The sequence below is a fragment of the Bidens hawaiensis genome, unplaced genomic scaffold, assembly GCF_021521415.1.
Source record: "Bidens hawaiensis isolate Kalapana, Puna unplaced genomic scaffold, B.hawaiensis_p1.1 tig00010984_1, whole genome shotgun sequence".
NCBI classification, from domain to species: Eukaryota; Viridiplantae; Streptophyta; class Magnoliopsida; order Asterales; family Asteraceae; genus Bidens; species Bidens hawaiensis.
This window is the reverse complement of record NW_027491849.1, coordinates 665,496-679,409: the sequence shown is the minus strand read 5'-3', so window position 1 is coordinate 679,409 and position 13,914 is coordinate 665,496. Positions and strand designations below refer to the sequence as shown.

At 34.3% G+C, this 13,914-nt stretch overlaps 1 protein-coding gene across 1 annotated transcript in view; it reads right to left on the bottom strand.

Annotated features, from left to right (window-relative positions):
- Window positions 1-13,914, bottom strand: part of LOC143536897 (elongation factor 1-gamma-like) — a 181,889-nt gene that overhangs the window by 29,955 nt on the left and 138,020 nt on the right. The gene's annotated exons all lie outside the window — the stretch shown is intronic.

The following is a 13,914-nucleotide window of genomic DNA, read 5'->3' as shown; positions in this document are numbered from 1 at the left end:
CCGGCAAAGTCAACGGGTCAAAGATCGGAAAAACTTGATTTTTATGATATTATTATTATTGTTAAGAACAAACCTAATAGCAAAAGGATATGAGAAACATACATGATACATATGTATGGAGAAAGAGAGATATTTCATAATCATGTGTGTATGTTACAATAAGATACAATGAAGTATTTATATGAGGAGGAAACTTGCGGAGGAAGCTAATCTAAGTGTTGATAATCATAATATTTAATATATTTATAACACTCTCCCTTGGTGATCAACTTAATACGTTTCGATATGCTGTCTCATTAAAAACCTTGCTAGGAAAACCCAGTGGAACAAAACCATAGTTAGGGGAAAAAGAGTGCAGCGCGTATTGTCTCCCCCTGATTTATATATCCGTTAGAATGATAAATATCGATCTTCTGCGAAAGCTTCAAAACGTTTGTACACAATCATTTGTGTCTTCGTCCCTTTACATGCAAATTGTTAAGTTGAACAATATTGCATGGTCTTCGCGTGAAAACTTTGGTTTTGTCATCTCGTAACCATATACTATTGTATTGATACCCAGTTGTGTTTCTCTGCATGACAAGACTAACAAAACTTGTTTTGATGGGTTAGTAAAATATAAACGCATATCTTTCATACCTGAAATATATGTTTTAACCCATTTTGATGTCTCCTAGCTAGACACATGTCGATAAATATAAATAAAGAAAATAATAATCAAATATAGCTAACAATACGATATAATGCACTTATGCATTTAATTGTGGTGTTTTCGAACTAATAATAGTTCATATTCGGGTAGGAAATGATATTAGAGTGTATTGTTGGACATCCATTAACGTACTCAAAGAATGAATCTTTTCTTTGGTAAAATGTGTCAACATCTTTTAGATGTACTTTCATGGATTAATAAACATATAATTACACATATACTCGAACTGCAGGTCAAACAATAATCACATCATGTCAAGGTATTTCAAAAATTATTCTTCTAAAAGTTCTGCAGTTTCTCTCGATGATTTGTACATCATCACTGTAAACTGTGATTATATGAACTTTTAAGAGTAAAATTTTGATAAAAGCATGGCTAATGACATCCACCTTATCTCCCTCCTTATCAAAATATTTCCTGATTGCATGTACCACGCTGAATCTGACTATTTAGTCCATATGCAATTTCTTAACCTTGTAGAACATTTATTGATACTTTCATGCCGATGCTTAGGCGTTTTCAATCCATCACAAAATTCTTTCTATCTTAACCAATTATTAATGTGCATTCACTCCTCATGAGTTTCGCTATATGAACTTGCTCATTTGACACATGATATGGTCTGAATTATATATATTATTAAATAAATATTTTCTACACTTTTGAGTATATCTAAGATTGTTTTTTATAAATTATACTCATTCATGATTCATATTAAAAGTTTAAAAGTTTTAAAAGAAAAAAAGCTAATATAAGGTGTTTTTACTAAACTTGAGAGCACCGAGTAATTAGTTGATTACTATTATTATTATTCTTATCCACCATGTTATTAAACTTGAATTATATATAATAACATTATTATTAAGCAAATAATGTACTATGGTCAAGAAAAGAAAGATGAATGAGTGTTGGGTACAGGGTCTTGCAACGTCAAACAATTTTATTGTATTTATTTATATTAGTGTCAACTGAATTAATTTTATTTGGGCTTAAAATTAATAAATTCTATATAGATGCAGTGGGCCGACCATTTTATGGTTTTCAAAAGGAAATTTAAAGTCCAAAAAAGTTTGGAGTCGAAAAAGGTTTTTTTTGGGTGCTGAGCATATAAATTATAAAAGAGGCGCCAGTCAGAGAGTAGAATTGGAGGGGAATTCTTTAGAGCCGACTACAACAGAGAAAAGAAACCTACGCAAAAAAAGACAGAGGAAGAAAGCAGTTGGTTTGAGCAGAGAGCTTTTGGGTTCAACACCTACTCATCCAAACATTATTATTATTTGGTTTGAATTTATTGTTTTCGTCATGAATTTATTATTTGAACCTTATTTGTTTGTTTTGTTCTTGAGTATGGTTGTTGGCTAAACCCCTAGATCACCTAGGTTTATGATGAACTTTTGTTGACGTTGGATTTTAGTTTGGATTTTATTTTTGTTATGGTTTATGATTAAGTAAAAGGTTTATTGTTATTTATTCGATGCATATGTGTGCTTAGGATTGTTTGACGAGTTTTATTGTTTCACAGTTTCCTTGGTGATTGTCTGTCATATGATAGGATTCTATTAGGTCATCTACTATGTATTTTTGACTAGTTTTAGTTGATTTGCAATAAAGCCATAGGAACAATATTAATAAATCAAATAGACTTAAGTGTGCCGCTAATCTAAATCTGTAAGGTGATAGATTATATGATAAGTCTTGGTTGTTTAAGATTGCTAGATTTAGTTCTTCGTAAGGAGTCCGTCTGGGTTGATTTTTCAGCCTTGTTTATCTAGTCGAGTGAATACTTTAAACTACCTTTGATTTCCGCGCTGTAAGGTAGGATTTCTTATAGAGGTACTTGTCATAAAATTATTAGCAACCGTAAGCGAGTTAATTAAACTGGTGTTTTTAAGAACTTAATAGAGATCCATAGGTGTTTTCTTGAGAAGGGTCAGGGGTCCTGTTCGGGTTTTCTTTAAGTGACTATTTTAAGATCCCGATTCCATAACTTAGCATTTTCCTACTATTTGATAATTGATGCATTAGGGATTCTAGCCTAGGTGGTTGTTTGTCATCATTTGAATTAAGTTTAGGTTTAACTCGTCTTTAAGTCTTAGTGATTAATTTAAATTAGTTTATTAGTAAAACCCCTCAAAATAATAATAAATAAATAGTCGTGTTTGTAGTTAAGTCTAATTTAGCTAGTTAACGTAATTAAAAGAGTCTCGTGGGTTCGATATCCGGACTTACTTAGTTGTACTAGAGTCGACCGGGTCACTTGCCGGTTAGTAGTTTAGTTAAGTTTAAGAGTCTAGAATTTATTACTTAGTGTCTAGATTAGCGTATTTTTTTATATAACTACTTTTAGCACATCAACACATCAATTTATATATTATATATCAAAACCCATATTGTACCATTCTTTGTTTATTAAGATATGATAGCCATTAGGTACAATTTCTTCTATGTATGCTTATTGGTGCACAATAATCACATCCTTAAGATGTTTCAATTAATCTTTTAAACATTCGCGTGATTAGGAACTCTTCAAGAGTTCCAACATATAAAATAATCATAACGTATTCAAATATGAATATGTATACAACATGAGTCACAGTGTTCTCGAGAACATAATTTACATGATTTGATAATTCAAATCCTTAATAGACTTTCATTTAAACTTTCAGTATCAACTGAATCACAATGTTTGTTAGACGCATATCAATTCTCTTTTCGTATTACCAGACTATTTAGGTATCAGAAAGACATTGCTTCCACCATTGGAGAATGTGTCTCCTCAAAATCAATCTTGGGTCTTTACAAAAATCCTTGAGCCTACAATTTTTCCATATATAACTTAATTCATAATTCACATAGAAGACCCTTTTTGTATGGACTACAGTTCCAAAAAACTTTCCGTTATATTAGAGCATTCAACTCTTCCATATTTGCGCCTTTCCACTTTGGCCAATCGTTAATATGCTTTTATTCGTAAGCAGATCTTAATCTTGATCCTCATCATTCCATAATTTTAAACGCTATATTGTATACAAAAGTATAACGACGTTGATTTTATTTCGATTCCATACATCTCATAGACATGATAATATATATTTATTGAGAGCTCTTTGTTTTCAGGTACCTAAGGTTCTTCAAGAACCATCATGTCTATTATCTCTTAAGAGACCTTTTTACTATACCTCGACTTGACCATCTTTATTACTTGCTCCAATTTTCGAGAAATCCTTATTCTTGGAATCGACTAGTCTACCACACTTCAGACGTGCCTTAGACTCACTAGTCATTATCAATGTATGGTTGTCCTTCCAAGACGTTTATATTAATTGGAGCATAAGAAGTTGTTATATGTGTTTTAGCTAGACACTTTGTTTTGGTCAGTGAATCGTCTGGTAATTGATTCGTTAATCTTTATACATGAATTATTCTTTGAACTTTTAGTTCGTATAATTTAATTTGAGGATCAATGGTAATTCAAACTAATTTCATTTTCCAACTGCTTTATATCTCCCCCTAATGTTGGGAATGTTGCTTCACTAAAGTGAAGACCAATGAGCCATAAACAAATCTCATTAATAGCTCTATGTAACACCCCGGCTAAAGCGGAAACGCCTGAGTGTGACGTACAGATTGCTCAAACACACGTGACACTATTAGGTGACCATAATAACATTATTTCATTTAAATCTTCATGTAACACAAGTTTATCAAATAATACAAGTTGTAACAAATAAATAAACAAATAATAAGTTGTTCTTTGAATATCCTATAGGCATGCTATGTGTCTTCTAACTTTCATCCTCGTATCTTTACACCTGTAACATATGTATAAAATAAAGTCAGCTATAAACATAGCTGGTGAGAATCCCACAGTTTGATATAATCATACAATTCCATGAAACTTGTGAAATGAGCACATAAGGGTTCTTTACATTCGATGCAATGAACCTGAGTGTAAAAACCATACGAAGGTCCTTTCCAGTTGGGGCTACCAACGTACTCGGATATGAGGTCCCTTTTCCACTCGATACAAATGGACCTGAGTGCAAAGGGGGGCGTATAATCATACTTAATGAGGCAACCACTTGAAATCCACGTATATAACAAATAAGCAAGTAAGCACACAAGTCCATGATATGAATTGTAGTTTGTAAGCAATATCGTAAATAATTGAAGTTTTGTAAGATACATATGCTACCCCAAAATATGAAAACGTTTAACAAGGGGTTGTGAGAAACTCACCTCGAAAATGAAGATCAACTTGAAATATAAAGCGAAGCGCATTTAACGAAACCGAAGAAACTGAAAGAATCCGAAACGATTGAACTCCTCAAACTATAAATAAAATAGATACAAATATTTAAGGACAAACTAACGGGATTAAAAGGTTATATATATTTGGCTTTTAGGTGTTAAACATCATTTTATTATATTTTATTAGCATTTTATGGCTTCTTATATTATAATATTATATTTAAAGTTTTAAAGGAATTTTAATGATCTAAGATTATTTTAATATTATAACTAAGTTATTGAAGTAAAGGGTAACTAGTTTTGTTTAAGTTAACGATTTTGAGATTAACTAGCAAACGAATTATGGTTAACGAATGATAAGCTAATGATTTTAAAGTTAACGGGTTATGTTTGACGAAATATAAGTTTAACGAATTTCAACAAATAAATTAAGGTTTAACGACTTAAAGTTAGCGAACGAACAAATTAAAGTTGACAAGTTAAAGCTAACGCGTCGTGACGGAAATATAAACAAATTTTAACGATTTAACGAGTGAAAGCTAAGTTTTTGATGCAAAATAAAAAGTTATAATCTATAAAAATTTATTTAGATTAAAAAAATACAATTTTATTTGATTATTATGATTTCTAAATAATTTATTTTTATTTAAATAGAAGAGGTTTAATGAAAAATAAAATAACAAAAAGAAATGCAATGACCCGGGTCCTCTGGGTTACAAGAAGCTGAGTTAACCATTAGACTAGCAAGAATTAGTTGTTGACATTCCAGAACTAAAAACTATATATGTTCAAGTACAGGTTCATCTTCATCATAAAAAAAACCCTAGATCTTAATCTGTAAATCTGTTCATAGTTCGATTAAATTAAGTTGGGGGTTTTGTTTAACATCTATCAACTATCAAAAACCAAATAGTTATTACCTGGTTTGGTTATGGATTGAAGGTGAACAACGAACTCGCCGGAAACAACTTTGACGGATCAAAACGGAATTATTGAGTGTTTTCAAGTGGAATTAGAGATTGTGAGTGAGTTTAGATACAAGTGTAGGTCCTATTTATACTACGAATTGAAACGTAACTCGTTAATTGGATGTTAATTGATTTGGCCAAAATTCTGGCGAAGGTTACGGGATTATATCGTTGATTTATAGGTCGTTATAACTTATGATTATTGAAGATTTACGTTCGTCAACGAAGTCTACGGTTGTTACAAGAATTTAATTTGATTAATTTGCGAGTTTTACGGGTTTATTTGGTCGCCGGAAAATCACGGCACATCGGAACGTCGCCAGCCGGAAAAACGTGACAGGGGGGTGGGTAACAGGCTGGAATCTTTATGTTATAATATAATAATATAATTTAAATATAATTACACATTAGACCCTCAAGTTTCCAAGTATATTAAATCAGAAATTAAAATAAACTTACCAAATGAACCTTGAACTTTGAAATGTTTTAAAATTTAAATATAATTTACGAATTAGGTCCCGAACTTTGAGATGCGTTAATAAACGTAACGTGAAGTTATAATTTGGACATTTAACTTATTATTTCAACTCGTTTAAATAGAAACTATAAATCTCGTAGATTCTTTATTTGAACAACATGAACAAGAAACGAATGAACGATAAACGTAAATCCCCGTGTATATTATATTAATGATGAACGTTAACCACGAACATAACGGTATGGCGAAATAGGTCGGTTTAACGATTACGAATACAAACCCAAATAAAAATAACGAATGACACGTAAAATACATGAAACGATTTTGAGATATAAAATACATATATATATATATATATATATATATGTATTTTATATCTCAAAATCGTTTCATGTATTATACGTGTCATTTATATATATATGTATTTTATATCTCAAAATCGTTTCATGTATTTTACGTGTCATTCATTATTTTTATTTGGGTTTGTATTCGTAATCGTTAAACCGACCTATTTCGCCATACCGTTGTGTTCGTGGTTAACCCGACCTATTTTGAACACATGAACGTTAACCCGACCCATTTCGAATTTTTGGTTTTTGGTGTTATATATATATATAACACCAAAAACCGAAAATTCGAAATGGGTCGGGTTTTCAGGTTTGAAAAGTAACGAATGTTACAGGATTCACAACTTTTTGAAATTTCGTCCCGAAATTAAAATAAAAATAAAATTTTAAAAGAAAACAACTAATACAAGGAGTTGTTAAAAGGTTTTAACAATTTTACAAATACATGATTAAATAAAAATAATAACATCGATCTTTGAATGGCCCGAAAGACGCCACAAACTTGAAATATGACAAGGACACTTATATATAGGATGTACCAGCGGCGTATCCACCATGCCCTTATCATACTACATTTGTCTCGTCTTTCAAAATCATTCCAGGTTTCGAGTTATTGCACACAACCGTACTTATTATGTCTTTCATGCGAGGACTTAGATAATTACGTGTCGACCCATAATTACCTTTATCGTCGGATGGTCCACATAATCCGTCCCATTGTGTGGGTTTTAAAACATATATGAATAAAAACAATATGTTCTTATGTGAAAACTTGGATATCAAGAACGATGAACTATAGAAATCAAAATTAACAAAATATATAAACAAATCCTTGAGGATAAACAAAAGCATTAGGTCCAAATAAATGAAATCGTTGAAGTTTAGACGAAATAGCAATGTGATTGAAGTTCGAATAAAATAAACGAGATTCTAGAGTAACCTAGAATAATAATAACGAATGGAACGTTAAAGTCATAAATATCAACATAATTAAACGAAACATTGACGTCAAGAATAACAAATAAATACATGTGGCATCATGTAACACCCCGTAACCGCAGCGGAAACGTAAACGGGATGCGACAGACACCTCTGATATCAACCACATTGTTTATAAAGAAAACCGAATGCATTAATATACTTCAAAATTACATTATCTCATCTTTCATTACCGTCTAGGTGATACACACATCATACAATACGGTTCATAATTCTATCTGTTATAATGTATCCTAACGTCCAGCACGCAAACCTTACACACATCAAGCACTTAGCACGTAATCAATCACTTTATCTTAGTTGTACCTGAAAAGCATGTGAGAAAACGGGTCAACTACGAATAGTTGGTGAGTTTCACAATTCGAGTAAACCATGATAAATCATTATCAAAATATAATATTATCGATGTAATTATGCTGAGCCCACAAGTGAAACCTCTGACTATCACACACAATCCCCGTGGCATATCCCCCGCCCACGGACCCGTGACATATCCCCCGTCCACGGAACTGCCCCAAACCGCTATGTCTAACATTACATAGCAAAAAAATATATATAACACCCAACATAGACATGTGCAACTGGCTGGGAAACATCAGCAAATCCATGCCGGACCAGTTGGGTTTGTCAGACCAATAGTACTATTCACACTCTACCGGCTTTTAGCTAATCACTCGTGTTGCGGGGCCTTACAATGTTAGCAACTCAGACAATTACCATCTTAGTACATTTCCGTACGATTCCCGTACAATAAACATTATATAAATACATTCATTTCCATGCGATCGGCATGTACTTAAACACTTTGATAATAACATGCTTTCCGCCCCGGAAAAAATATTTAAAACAGTTCAATAAAAAGGGGCTCGTGAAACTCACCTTAGCACATGCAAGCAGGTAACAACAATCAATATCAGTTAACCCGTCCAATCTGTAATATGATCCCTACGATCATTACTATACACTCAATATTAATATAACTTTAATAGTATCAACCGGTACATCTGGGGACACTGTTAACCCAGCACTGTACCCGTTCTGGGGGCAAGGTTAACCCAGAAACACTTTTCCGGACTCAGATTGTGATGTCGTTTAGAGTTCCATGGTCACAATTTCTATTAGTCGTTTTCTCGTTTTGCGTGCCTAGCACGAATATCCGTTTTATGTTTCAAAAATGAGTTTGGTCACACACGACCCGAAAATAGTGGTTGTCTGATAATTTGATTTAAAATGTGAAATTATAGCCCGGTTTAGACGTCCCGATTGGCCGCGGAACTCGTTTCCGTCTCTGGCGTACCGGAAACCGTTAAAATCGGTTAAAAATACCCAAATCATCCGACTTATTTTCGGATGATTCATTTTTACTTGTTTAACTCAATTATATGAAAATAGTCCATTTTTAAGGTTTTTATACACCAGTCAGCTCGCTTAAGCGAACTTCATCGGTTTACGCGTTTTAACTTTAAAAGTTTGATAATCAGCACGATTAATTATCCGTTTACTCTCGGATCTTGAAATTTTGCACAAATCACTTTTTAATAGTGGGGAATTTTATAAAAATATTTCCAGAATTAATTCTTATATTTAAAATTTATTTATCTATTTTTAAACACCATTTAAACACTAAATATGTCGTAAATACCAAACGATCTTAGAAAAATCCCAAATCTTTCCTGGATGTCCCCTGCCATCCACATAGTCCCCTGTAATTTTTTCCAGAACCAAAATCTTCTTTTACATCCCCTTTTTCCCAAAACCGAGCTAGAAATCCCTAGAACTCGTTTAACCGAAAAGCCTACTTAGACTTCTCCAACGGATCTCAAATTTTGTGTGTGACTTATAAATGATATCAAAAGCTTATCTACAATTTTCCAGAATTTTTCATGATATTTAACTATTTTTCACCATTTTTGGCCAAAACCAAGCATTAAATTCACCAACTATTCATCCTTTATCCAAAAATTACCAAAAATTCACAGAATTCATATTTTCATGTGTTTAACACCTCTGTAAAATTTCATGACCTAACTCTAAACGGCCAACAATATGTCCAAAAACACATACACCGACATAAACCGAATATACCTTTCGTTTTCCGCCACTACAAGCTACAAACTCGTCTTTCCGCCTTATCTACCACTAAACACAGATCCTACAAACAACATACCACAATACCAAGCAAGTCACACTCACGATCAAGCCATTTCTTTCATGGTTACGGTTATGATACTAAAAACAAAGATTTAACCGTAAAAATTCGTTTTTGATTCGTTTAACTCATTTCTTGGACCAAGATCCCTTGTATAACCCGTATACATCACTTGATCATGCAAGAATCGGTTTTCATCTTTGAAACCTCATTTTCTTGCAAACAAACTCAAGAAACGAAGATGAAAACGTATATAATTCGATCTTACCTCGGTTTTTCTTGCTAGAATTGTCGGTTTTTGATTCAAGACCTTGAGAGAATTAAAGGTTTGTTGGATGGTGTTTGTAAAAAAAGAAAATGGAATGTGTTTTGAGGTGGTGTGGTCCGATCGGACTAATGGATGGATGGGGTGGGTCCCACAAGTTCATTTTTGGCCACTTATTTGGATATCCGCAATCCGGATAATGTTTTGGATAATCTGGTTCAGTTCGTTTCTCGGTTAAACGTTTAATTCGGCTTAAAACGAGGCTAAAACGGTCGTTTTTCGGCTAAAAATGAAATTTATATAAAACCGATTTAAAAACTTAAACCATGACATTTATTAACTTAAAACGTCATATTATTAGTTATTACGCATCTTTTTCGGCTTGATCGATCGTCTCTTGCTCGGTTTGGTATTAAAGGTTTCGTTTAACGTACCGACGTACTATTAAATCGAAATCCTTTTTCTGTGCTTTAATCCACTTATCCCGAAGCTTTAATACTTCGTAACGTCACTAAATATCATATATCTCGTCTATAATTGAACCCTCGATTCATTCGGGTTTCAATAACTATCGATCGTTTGATCGCATATTCAATACGGTGAATTATATATTCACATACAATCAATACAATGAACCATGTATTCTCGTATAATTACCATGGTAACTCATGTACCCGCCATTACATATGACGTAACTAACGTCTACCGGTCAGGGTATACCTGGTTTCGTCGGAATCGTTACATTCTCCCCCCGTTAAGAAATTTCGTCCTCGAAATTTTACACGCCCACTATCTCCTTTCGAGAGAAAGGTGGGGGTTTTTCCTTCAGAATTCATCCTCGCGTTACCAAGTATAATCTGGTCCTCGCTGTGAATTTCCACTTAATCTTAATTAATAACGCTTGGTATGTCCAAACTGTTTAGCTTCTACTATCTCTACGGAATTAGTTATGATATCAAACATGTCTTCTATGAGTACCTCTATTACTAGTACTTTCGTTGCCTCATCGCTTAGGCACTTTTCAATCCGTATACATGGCAAAATATTATGTATAGTATTTAGCCCCTGGAGTACTTTAATCAATAAACTAAGTGACCAATCATGGAGATAATCTCATGAGGCCCAATATATTAAGGAGCTATTTTCGGTTTTGGCAAACCTCATATCACCTTTCTAAGGTGATGCCTTTAAAAATGCCTTGTCACCTCTTTCCAATGACAATGGTTTCCTATGAATGTTGGCATAAATCCTTTGCCAATCTCGCGATGGTTTCAACTCATCTTAAATATTATAAATCCGATTGGTTGTTTCTCGAATCAATTCGAATCTTATGGCTTGATTGACGCCCATTTTCAATTTACAAATTGGTGATAATTACTTCACCCATAGCAAGCTTCAAGCTCTCGATGCTTCCTTCCCCGCCTTTCAATAATGGAATTAGGATGACTATTTTGATCTGAGATCATTGAAAATGGTACTCCACGACGAGATACCATTTCACCATCAGGAATTTGGGCAAGAATTCATTGTAATATATTCCCACTAGCATTGGCGAATTTTCTGTCGTCGTGGCGTTCCCTAGGGTTTTCGGTGTGCAGCCTTATCTCTGGCATAACTCAATATTCACCAACACACGTAACCATATCTTTCTCCAAACTCGGCCATTAATAAAAATCCTTTCAGATATCCGTATCATCAATAGTCAAATCCGATCCCGGATGTATGGATCATTTCGATCTATGCGCTTCGTCAATGATTAATTCACGAAGGTCATGGAGGGTCGGGATCCAAACCCGATTTTTGAAGTAGCGAATTTAGTCCACGCGCTGTTCGAAATTCTTCTCATTGCCGTAAAGTTCCTCCTTTTCCAATTGTCCCTCTTTCAACGCCTCACGTTGAGCGACTCGAATCAGATCCGAAAAGTTCGACTGGACTATCATTCCCAACGCCCTCATTCGCAATGGCTTAACCCGATCTTTCCTACTCAAGGCATCGGTTACGACGTTAGCCTTGACGGGTGGTAACGGATGTCACAATCATAATTTTTTAACAACTCAACCCATCTTCGTTGCCTCATATTTAGTTCTTTCTGATCGAATATGTGATGCAAACTTTTATGATCGGTGAAGATGGTGCACTTCGTATCGTAGAGGCAATGTCTCCACATTTTAAGTGCATAGATAACCCCTCCCAGTTCTAAGTCGTGAGGAGTGTAATTTTACTCGTGTACTTTTAACTGTCGGGAAGCATAGGCTATAACCTTAATATACTGCGTCAACACGCATCCTAACCCTTTACGCGATGCGTCACAATATGCGACAAAACCATCGTCTCCATCGGGAGACTTAAAATCGGCGCTTGGCACAACTTTAATGGTTTCTATCTTATTTGGATCTTTGTGAAATCCTTGTTGCTTTACAACATGACCAAGGGATTATGCATTCTTTATTCAAAATCACCTTTTGAAAACTTCGCGTACAACTCCCCTTGCTTTAACACTTCCATAATTTTCCTTAACCGTCGATCGTGCTCTTCTTTACGTTGCGAATATATTAAAATATCATCAATGAATGTTATGACAAATTTGTCAAAATAAAGTTACAGACTCGGTTCATGAGTTCCATGAATGCTGCCGGCGCATTTGTTAGCCCGAAAGGCATAACTAAGAATTCATAATGGCCGTAGCGAGTCCGAAACACTGTCGTTGCAACGTCTTCCTCTTGAATCTCTCATTTGGTGATAACTATATCCACGATCAATTTTTTTCTAAAAATAAATCGTCCCTTGCAGTTGGTTAAACAGATCATTCACTTCGAAGAAGTGAATACCTATTCTTGATCGTCCCTTTATTCAATTCTCCCTGATCAACACATATCCTAACACTTCCGTCCTTCATTTCCCAATTAAAACTGGTGCACCCCATGATGACTAACTAAGTCGTATAAAATCTTATCCAGCAATTCTTGTAACTGATTGGATAATTCTTGCATCTCGGACGGTGCAAGTCGGCAGGATGCTTTAGCAACAGAGCTAGCTTGTGACATTAAATCGATTCTGAATTCGACCTGCCGGGTTGGCGGTAATCCAGGGAGTTCTTCTGGGAAAACTTGTGGAAATTTGCGCACCACCGGGATATCTTCTATATGTTTTCTTTTAAATACTATGGCAATCACGTTTGTTAAATACACCACGTCTTCTTGTCGTAAATATTATAACATCTCCAGATGAGATTTGAATGGCAACATAATACCGTACACTTTTCTCTGTATTTAATCGCTTCATCGTCCGAAAGAGATCTTCTAATCATCTTCTTTTCATATTTGATTTCTGATTCATGTTGAGTTAGCCAATCCATGCTAACTATTACGTCAAAACTTCTTTGCTTTACTGGTCGTAGGTCGATAAGGAAAGGTTAATCGTTCAGAATAATAGGACAATTCCGTACAATTTAGTTAACCATTAGGGATTTACCGTTAGCGATCCTACAGTATAGGGTTCTATAGTTTCACTAATCGGTATCTTTCCAAAGGGTAGGAGGTTAGCAGGAACTAACTTCTATCGACGACCGCAAAAATATCACTGAAGCCTATTGATTTAAAACTACAACGTACTTAATACCACTGTTGGATCATGACGTGCTTTATTTGAATTACTCACAAAAGCACGGCTCCTTGCTTGATCAGAGGTTGTTGCTTGTCATGAGGTTCATCTTCACTGCCACATTCATAGCAAGTACAACTGTTTG